At 39.3% G+C, this 10608-nt stretch overlaps 1 non-coding gene across 1 annotated transcript; it reads left to right on the top strand.

Annotated features, from left to right (window-relative positions):
- Positions 1 to 323: 323 nt before the first annotated feature.
- On the top strand, positions 324 to 398 carry Trnat-ugu (transfer RNA threonine (anticodon UGU)). The gene has a single exon. It is a non-coding gene; the product is annotated as a tRNA-Thr (tRNA).
- The last annotated feature ends 10210 nt before the right edge of the window (positions 399 to 10608 follow it).

Below are 10608 nucleotides of genomic sequence, written 5' to 3' on the forward strand. Positions count from 1 at the left end.
CTACAACCGCTCGGCCACATCGGCCGGTCTATCATGTATTCTAGAAGAGCTGCAAGGTCGTCAGTGGCGCCTGTTCTTTCTAGAACAGTTACTATCTTCATATCTATGGTTAAACGTCACCCAGCCATTGACCTTCGTCTGTGCGAATGCGCACAGGCTACCGGAAATCTTACGGGAATCGTCACCTTAGTGTGAGCCAGTAATGAGTGGATGGACAAATACCTAATAAGTACATTACGTATGCGGATTGTGGACGGTTGGGGATGTGAGTCTCACGGGAAGCGTGCGAGGGATAAATTCCTGCAGTCGTGCTGTTCATTTGTGCCCTCGATAGCTCAGATGGATTGAGCGTCTGCCTTGTAAGCAGGAGATCCTGGGTTCGAGTCCCAGTAGCGGCACACTTTTCAGCTGTCCCCATCGAAGTATATCAACAACACCTGTCGGCAGCTGAGGGTTTCAATTAATTATCAGTTGTGTAGGTGATTCGATGAACCCTTTGCCAGGCACTTAAATGTGTTTTGCAGGGTATCCATATAGATGTAGATGATAACTCGTCCCGTGTCGCACGTGCTCAAAAGGATTCATACTGCAGAATGCATGCAAACATACTCACCGAAAATACGGACGAATATCAAGTGCAGGCTGCCGAGTGCTGCATATCCAGCTTAGACAGATCGGCTTTTCCTGCCAAGAAGAACAGGAAGTTGCTGTCTAGGAACAATCAGAGGTAGAGGAAGGGCTGATAAATACTCCTTGAATTGCAGACTAAACGTAAATAACGAAAATACATTTTTGGTAAAAATTGGTCAAAACATAATCGTTTGCCCTCCGTATTGGATTAGCTGTTTTGAATATTGAAAATCTGACTTCAGATTCGTTTTCAGCGACATTAAGAATATATGTGTAACACTCAGTTCATGCAAATCGAAGTAATAATATAACTAAATGTTTTCCCTAAACTTTGAACACTTTTTTTTTTCGAGTAACGATTTTCTCAGAACGGCATGCAGCATAAATTAAAAGTGGTTCGATCTCTTAACTTCTACCTCTGACCCCTAAAAGTAAACACTTTTCTTAGGAACTTATAGCTATAATATGACATTTGTTAATATTAACTAATTTTTGTGTAGGCATAAGGAGTGAAACAAACCCCTCAAAATCGAACTCAAAGTTCGAATTAGCACTGTATCGTTAAATTTAAGGTTGTTTCATTGCGGTTAGGTATGCGCTCCCATTAATTTTATGTATTATCGACTGATGTTATCCATTTTCAAGTTCAGAGAAATAATGTAGTATCAACTGATGTTACCCATTTTTGAATTCAGGTAACATCTGAGGTGCCACACTGCACGCACTCTGCGTACTCCAGTCTCGCAAGCCCTTGATCAAATCATAATTACGGGCGCCATTTTTTATTGAAAATCTAAAATTAAGCTCATAGTATTGTCACTCGTAATTCCCAAACAGATCGTTCGAATGTATTTTCATTGTCTCAAAAAAAATTTCAAATTTACCCCTTTTTGCTCATTTGTATGAGAACCTGGCCGTAACGCCGGAATATAGTCACTAGATTTTTTTTCAGAGACGCTGTACGTTCGCGAGAAGACTTTCGTTCTGCGCGTGTCGAAGGACATTCCTCAGATATTACTGTGTGTGTGCTACTCAGTCGTGCCATTTAAGTGTACATCTTTGCATAGTTTTCCTTTCACGATGTAAACAGTGTTCCGCTCAGTTGCTAACTGGCCAGTGAGTGGTTCCGAAGGTGTCGGATGTGCGGTGCGTTCGGTCTGCTAGGACAACAGCAGACACTGAGGGAGCTAGCTGCTGGGACGCCAGCGAACAGTTTATGCCAAGTAAGACGAAGAGGACTATTCTAAAATTACGAGCCGTCTAAAAAGTGTTTACCATTGGTAAATCTTGCTGTTGAGTTTGACAAAACTGACAGTTTTTCCTAGAGATACAGGAAATCCCCCCACCCCCACTCAATGAACATTTGGTTGTGATGACAGGCCGATTGGTAGTGTAGCCCGAGATCTAAGTTAGGTTGGAAGGTGGTAATTTGATTGAGAGTTGTTTACGCCAACGATTATGAATGCCGACTAAACGTTGTGCGAGCAGATTGCCCTGTAGCGTAGCCTAGTGTTTCCGTCCGCGCCACATTTAACACACTTTCTCTAACTGTGTACAAAAGTCTCACAACAGCCACGATAACTACGTTTCTGGTGGGGGGAGGGTAGAGTCCACTATGTAACTTTCACGGCAAATTTTAGTAACCGCATAAACTAACCGAAATAGAAGCGTCATTTTAACTATATTTCCTTTTGTGGGAAAATAATGGTTCTCCTCTTTCGGCAGCAACTGTAATATGTAGGCGACTTATTATTTTTTTTTAAACTCTGAATCATGATCTCAATAGACGCAGTGCTTTTTTTACGTTACTTGATTTGTGGTCTATAGTAAACAATGCAACGAATTGGTAAATTCTTTGAAGTTTGACGTGTGTTACATAGACGACGTCTGCAATGTTCGTAAGGCCAAGTTTGCATATATTCGGTGTCTGTTTTTTTGGCCATGTACTGTATAATTAAGGGGAGGAGGATTATGTTCAAGGAGCAGTGCATTAGCAGTCTATGGAGAAATTGAGAATTTGGATCTAACGAACGGCATGCTCGGGCAGTTCGTGATATTCTGTTGACCACTGTGTAATTCGGACACAGTGATCATTGCCTCTCCCTAGTAACCAGGGGACTCGGGTGCTAATCCTGGTCTGGCACAAATTTTCAACAGTGCCCATTGACTAAAGTCTGTGCCCATTGTCAGCTAATATCATTGTTTCGGTGTTAAATAGTATTTTGTTCGCGATACGTGGTTTAGCTTTTTCATGGATAACAGCTTTGAAAAGCGTACAGGTTATATTGATATTCGCTCGTCGTTAGTCCAAGGCAACTATAGCGATTTATAAACACAGTTGTAGTTCGTATTAAGCCCACATACGTAATTGTGTCCTGTGTTTCTTTACCAAGAACTACTCCGTAAGTAATTCCCCTGTAGTGGTATTTTGTTATAGTATTTTGTTTAAATATTTATAGACTGCAGGCTTGGATGAAATATGAAACACATATCCGAAGTTCCTGTTGATATTGCAGATACTGTTTCATCCGTACTAGGGGCCAAAACATTTCATCAAATACAGAAGGACACAATTTGTCTCGAGATTTAGCAATTTTTCGAAATAGAGGCCTTGCGTCGATATGTTTTTCTCTAATTCTTGTTTGGATTTAATCTTAAAACACACTAACTCTTCCACCACTTATTCGATATGTGTTTTCATCCCTTTCGTAGCCTAGAGTTCCTAAACGGTCGATAATATTAATAATTTCCATTCTCAATTTTATTTTCTGTAAAATCTCCTGTTTATGGTTATTGCTAACATGTTTCACGTTCTCACTTTTATTATTTTTATTTTTCTAGTTTTGTGCCTTGTAGCCAAATTTTCTTTGAATCTGGTTTTCAATTCTGAAATAGTAACAGTTGAAGGTCAAGAGAAGATTGCGGTCTATTTGAGGAGAGTGGCTTGGAGATTTTTTATAACAGACGTATACAGGTCATGGGGATCCTTACCTATATACATTTACTTCGAGTGTGATGTAGCCCATTCTCTTGTCATGATCTCGGCTGTATCGTAGCACATTGTCTCGGTTAGGTTGGAGATTTCTGTTGAGAGTTGCCGAAGTCAACGAAAGTGATTACAAAGTAAAGACTGTGCTAACAGAACGATCTCTAGCGTAGTCCAACACGTTCTTTCTGTCCTTTTAAAGCCTCTTTTAATTAAAAATAACTAAAGCTGCAAGATACAATCACAAAAACTGTATTACGTAATAGAGTAATCCCAGACTATTGTTGTGTAAGTTGTGTGCGTACACTATTTTTTTTGTTAGTGAATATACACTTTTTTACTCATTTGCTGGGTTTCAGTTTTCCCCGTTTTCTGGCAAAAAACCTTTTCCTGTGAAGGGCCCATTAGCTTGTCGGTTATATTTGTGACATTCTCGACGGTCAGTAATTTCGTGATAGTCCATCCACCGGCGTCATTGTTAACATCGGATATAGATTTAAGTATTAGGAAGGCTAATATGAAGCTAATGCATGAGTAGGTCTAATAATTAATAAAAATAGGAATGCGGGTAAGCTACTACATACAGCATAGTGAACGCATTGTTGTGGCCAAGATAGCCACGAATCCCACGCCTACCAAAGTCGTAAAAGTAGTCCTCAGATGATGAAGAAATTGATGGAATGTGTGATGAGATAAAAGAAATCATTCAGATAGTGATGGGAGATGAAAATTTAATATTAATGGGTGACTGGAATTCGACAGTAGGAAATGGAAGAAAAGGAAACGTAGTAGGTGAATATGGAATGGGGGTAAAAAATGAAAGAGGAAGCCGCCTGGTAGGCTTTTGCCCAGAGCATAACTTAATCATAACTAACACTTGGTTTAAAAATCATGAAAGAAGGTTGTATACGTGGAAGAGACCTGGAGATACTGCAATATTTCATATAGATTATATAATGGTAAGACAGAGATTTAGGAACCATATTTTAAATTGTATGACATTTCCAGGGGCAAATGTGAACTCTGATCACAATATATTGATTATGAACTGTAGATTAAAACTGAAGAAACTGGAAAAAGGTGGGAATTTAAGGAGATGGGACCTGAAAGAACTGACAGAATCAGAAGTTGTACAGTGTTTCAGGAAGAGCATTAGGGAACGATCTACAGGAATGGGAGAACGTAATACAGTGTGATGGGGGATCTGAGTGGTGTACTGTCAAGGGGGAGGGGGTTCCTCAGGGATCAGTGTTGGGGCCGCTACAGTTCCTTATTTATATAAATGATATGCCCTCAAGTATTACGGGTAACTCTAAAATATTTTTGTTTGCTGATGACACTAGCTTGGTAGTAAAGGATGTTGTGTGCAACATTGACTCCGTTTCAAGTAGTGCAGTACATGACCTCAGTCCATGGCTTGTAGAAAATAAACTAACGTTAAATCACAGTAAGATTCAGTTTTTACAGTTTCTAACACACAATTCAACAAAACCTGACGTTTTAATATCACAGCATAGGCATATGATTAGTGAAACTGAACGGTTCAAATTCCTAGGTGTTCAAATAAATAGTAAGGTGTTGTGGAAAGCCCACGTTCAGGATCTTGTTCAAAGACTTAATATTGCCATTTTCACTATTCGAACGGTACCGAAAGTGAGTGATACTTCGCCAAGTAAATTAGTCTACTTTGCTTATTTCCATTCACTTATGTCGTATGGTATTATGTTTTTGGGTAACTCTTCCCATTCTAGAACGATATTTTTGGCTCAGAAACGAGAAGTTCGGGCAAAAAGTGGTGTGAGTTCACGAACCTCTTGTCGACCTCTGTTCAGGGAGTCTGGGTATTTTGACATTGGCCTCTCAATATGTATATTCCTTATTGTCGTTTCTTGTTACCAATATTAGTTTATTTCCAACAATAAGCAGCTTTCACTCGGTTAATACTCGGGAGAAATCAAACCTATATTTGGATCGGACTTCCTTAACTCTTGTGCAAAAATGTGTGCAGTATACTGCTGCATCCATTTTCAATAAGCTGCCACTCGAATTCAAAAATCTTAGCAGTAATCCACGCGCTTTCAAATCGAAACTGGAGTGTTTCCTCATGGGTCACTCCTTCTATTCTGTCGAGGAGTTAATTGAAAAATTAAGCTGAGTCTCATTGTACTGCTGATAGCGTTTGCTTAAACTTATGGACTGATTTTCTCTCAGGTTCATGAACATGTATTCGAGTAGATTTCCCCACCATGTTATAGTTCTGGGTGGAGATTTTAATTTGCTGGATATAGACTGGGAGACTCAAACGTTCATAACGGGTGGCAGGGACAAAGAATCTAGTGAAATATTTTTAAGTGCTTTATCTGAAAACTACCTTGAGCAGTTAAACAGTGAACCGACTCGTGGCGATAATATATTAGACGTTCTGGTGATAAACAGACCCGAACTATTTGAATCAGTTAATGCAGAACAGGGAATCAGCGATCATAAAGCGGTTACTGCAACGAAGATTTCAGCCGTAAATAGAAATATTAAAAAAGGTAATAAGATTTTTCTGTTTAGCAAAAGTGACAAAAAGCAGATTACAGAGTACCTGACGGCTCAACACAAAAGTTTTGTCTCAAGTACAGATAGTGTTGAGGATCAGTGGACAAAGTTCAAAACCATCGTACAATATGCGTTAGATGAGTATGTGCCAAGCAAGATCGTAAGAAATGGGAAAGAGCCACCGTGGTACAACAACCGAGTTAGAAAACTGCTGCGGAAGCAAAGGGAACTTCACAGCAAACATAAACATAGCCAAAGCCTTGCAGACAAACAAAAATTACGCGAAGCGAAATGTAGTGTGAGGAGGGCTATGCGAGAGGCTTTCAGTGAATTCGAAAGTAAAGTTCTATGTACTGAATTGGCAGAAAATCGTAAGAAATTTTGGTCCTATGTCAAAGCGGTAGGTGGATCAAAACAAAATGTCCAGACACTCTGTGGCCAAAATGGTACTGAAACAGAGGATGACAGACTAAAGGCCGAATTACTAAATGTCTTCTTCCAAAGCTGTTTCACAGAGGAAGACTGCACTGTGCTTCCTTCTCTTGAAGTCGCATAGTTGACAAAATGGTAGATATCGAAATAGACGACAGAGGAATAGAGAAACAATTAAAACCGCTCAAAAGAGGAAAGGCCGCTGGTCCTGATGGGATACCAGTTCGGTTTTACACAGTGTACGCGAAGGAACTTGCCCCCCTTCTTGCAGCGGTGTACCGTAGGTCTCTAGAATAGCGAAGCGTTCCAAAGGATTGGAAAAGGGCACAGGTCATCCCCGTTTTCAATAAGGGACGTCGAACAGATGTGCAGAACTATAGACCTATATCTGTAACGTCGATTAGTTGTAGAATTTTGGAACACGTATTATGTTCGAGTATAATGACTTTTCTGGAGACTAGAAATCTACTCTGTAGGAATCAGCATGGGTTTCGAAAAAGACGGCCGTGTGAAACCCAGCTCGCGCTATTCGTCCACGAGACTCAGAGGGTCTTAGACACGGGTTCACAGGTAGATGCCGTGTTTCTTGACTTCCGCAAGGCGTTTGACACAGTACCCCACAGTCGTTTAATTAACAAAGTAGGAGCATACGGACTATCAGATCAGTTGTGTGCTTGGATCGAGGAGTTCCTAGATAACAGAACGCAGCATGTCATTCTCAATGGAGAGAAGTCTTCCGAAGTAAGAGTGATTTCAGGTGTGCCGCACGGGAGTGTCATAGGGCCGTTGCTATTCACAATATTCATAAATGACCTGGTGAGTGACATCTTAAAGTCTCTGAGGCTTTTTGCAGATGATGCTGTGGTGTATCGAGAGGTTGCAATAATGGAAAATTGTACTGATATGCAGGAGGATCTGCAGCGAATTTACGCATGGTGCACGGAATGGCAATTGAATCTCAATGTAGACAAGTGTAATGTGATGCGAATATATAGAACGATAGGTCCCTTATCATTTAGCTACAAAATAGCAGGTCAGCAACTGGAAGCAGTTAATTCCATAAATTATCTGGGAGTACGCATTAGGAGTGATTTAAAATGTCGACTGTCAATGGTAAGAAAAGTGTTTCTAAAGAAGAAAAATTTGTTAACATCGAGTATAGCTTTAGGTATCAGGAAGTCTTTTCTCCGAGTATTTGTATGGAGTGTAGCCACGTATGGAAGTGAATAATGGACAATAAATAGTTTGAACAAGAAGAGAATAGAAGCTTTCGAAATGTGGTGCTACAGAAGAATGCTGAAGATTAGATGGGTAGATCACATAACTAATGTGGAGGTATTGAATAGGATACTGGAGAAGAGAACTTCGTGGCACAACTTGACTAGAAGATGGGGTCGGATGGTAGGACACGTTCTGAGACATTAAGGAATCACCAATTTAATATTGGAGGGCAACGTGAAGGGTAAAAATCGAGGAGGGAGACCAGGAGATGAATACACTAAGCAGATTCACAAGGATGTAGGTTGCAGTTGGTACTGGGAGATGAAGCTTCCACACGATACAGTAGCATGGAGAGCTACATCAAACCAGTTTGTGGACTGAAGACAACAACAACAAGAACAACAACAACAAGGTATTTGTCTCATGTGTAACCTTCAACAGAAGTGGGGCAGACAAGAGGGTTAGATTATATGTACTTTCCATTGAAATTGATCCATAATGGGGAGATACTCAATGGGAAAATAATATGCTAATTTATTATCCACAGACCGCAAATGGACTGATCATGAACGAGGAATGAAAATTTGGTCACACTTCTGATTGTACACGTATTATTTGACCCCCCCCCCTCTCTCTCTCTCTCTCTCTCTCTCTCTCTCTCTCTCTCTCTCTCTCTCTCTCTCTCTCTCTCTCTCACACACACACACACACACACACACACACACACACACACTCAATCGCGCGCGCGCTTTTTCTACTAAGTAATTCAATTCATTAATGGTGTCGGAAGAGATGGTTAGCAAGAAATCCTTTAGGCTCCTCGTAAACTGAAATCTGTCAGTAGTAAAGCTTTTTATGGCTGCCGGCAAGTTATTGAAAACATCGTTCTCCTTAATGATGGAGACTTTCTTGCACCAAAGTAATTAACTTACCAATTTTTGAGGAGATTATTCACTTCTAGTTATGACTTCATGAAATGAGCTGTTGATTTGAAAATATTCATTTGTTTTTAAACACAATATTCACGGGGAGAACGTATCTTCCATCTCCACCATGTTAACTGATCTATTTATATGACCCTTATCCTAAGTTGTGTTATATTAACGGTAAAACACAAAACATTTCTTACATGCATTTCCACTATTTTCCAACAAGCTGACAATTTTTCATGAATAATATATTAATAGTGAAATTTTTAGAAAAATTTTGAGAGACAGGTTTTGCGGGCAAATTTCAAAAATTAAAAGACCATAGTGTTCATTATAATACAATTTCTCCATGGTTTTTAATTCCTACTCCGAAGTTTTCTTTTGTTTCCTTTACTGCTTGCTCAGCAAACAGATTGAATAACATCGGGGATAGGCTACAACCCTGTCTCACTCTCTTCCCAACCACTGCTTCCCTTTCATATCCCTCGACTCTTCATGCCCTCGAGTAAGAAAACTGGTCGTTAGAATTCCATGGTTCTGGGATAAATGGTTTGAGAGGAAAGGTACATTTAGTTAGAAAAGTTACGGAAAATTTAAAGTTGTATTGCACTTACCGTCATACATGCACTCATTTAAATTCGTAGTTTCTTTCACTTTCCAATAGTACGCATGCTGTACATAAACATAACATTTGTTTCATGATATTTACTTTTTTATTTCTTGCAAGTCTTCTAGAACTTCTTTCGAAAACTTTGTGGGTAGATTTGGCATTTGTTTTGTTCAGAAACGTTATTACTCTAGCAAACAACTGACTACGAGACAAGAAAAAATGTATTCAATAGGTGAAAGCTCAAAGCTACGGGTAAAATGTCCCTAGGCTTATCATCTCAAAGAAGAGATGGCACAGAGAAACAAGTGGGCATGTCTTACATAGCAAGCTGCCATTTAAACCGACATTTAGAACCTTCAAATACGGATTTGGACTAAAATACTTTCATATTCACACTAAGTGTAAATAAAACTGGTACAATCACCAATAAACAAAATTATTTTCATTGTTTTCGGGGTTCCTTTTGCCTTTCGGAATAAATATATTGCGAATCAGTAGTTAACATGCCTGGTTCCCCAAACAGGAGACGACTAGAATCTTCCGAAATGTGGTGGTGTAGAAGAATGCTAAAAAAGTTTTGATCGAATAGCTGATGGGGAGATACGAAATCAGATTAGGGAGCAGAGAAATTAATGGCACAAATTGACAAAAAGAAGCGATCGTGGGTAAATGTCATATTTCGATTCCACCCATCCGCTGTGACCCACGACGTTCTGCATGACGTTGATTAGTTGCATTTCGAAGGATACCAGTGGCCTTATTAAATGTTAACTGCGATTGCCTTCGTTTCTAGAGCAATTTATAATGTTCGTTAACTATGATTTTTTTCGGAATATATCGTGATGAACTCTGGGAGGAACCACAGAACACAGCTTAAATTGTCGTTGAAGAAACGAGTAGTGATTGTATTTTTATCTTTCTTATCCGACACGTTGGGGAATCCAAGGTATAATGGGGTACACAGTTGAAAACTTTGATTAAATGTACAAAATTGATAAATAAGAGAGTTACAAATTTTTATATGAACACATTATGATGTATTAATCACAAAAATACAAGAACATTGCCATAAAATAAAACAACAACATTTTCTCACTCAAAAACAGAAATTTATAACATTTGCACGCGTCACAATGGGGTGGTAAATACAAGTGATTACAAAAACGTATAAAATTATCCGAAATGCAGAAAATATTGGCTTGCTCGTTATTTTTTTTAGTTTAAAGTGAGTATTAATGTCAAACTACAGTTTTCAT

Source organism: Schistocerca gregaria, unplaced genomic scaffold, assembly GCF_023897955.1.
Source record: "Schistocerca gregaria isolate iqSchGreg1 unplaced genomic scaffold, iqSchGreg1.2 ptg000204l, whole genome shotgun sequence".
Taxonomy (NCBI): domain Eukaryota; kingdom Metazoa; phylum Arthropoda; class Insecta; order Orthoptera; family Acrididae; genus Schistocerca; species Schistocerca gregaria.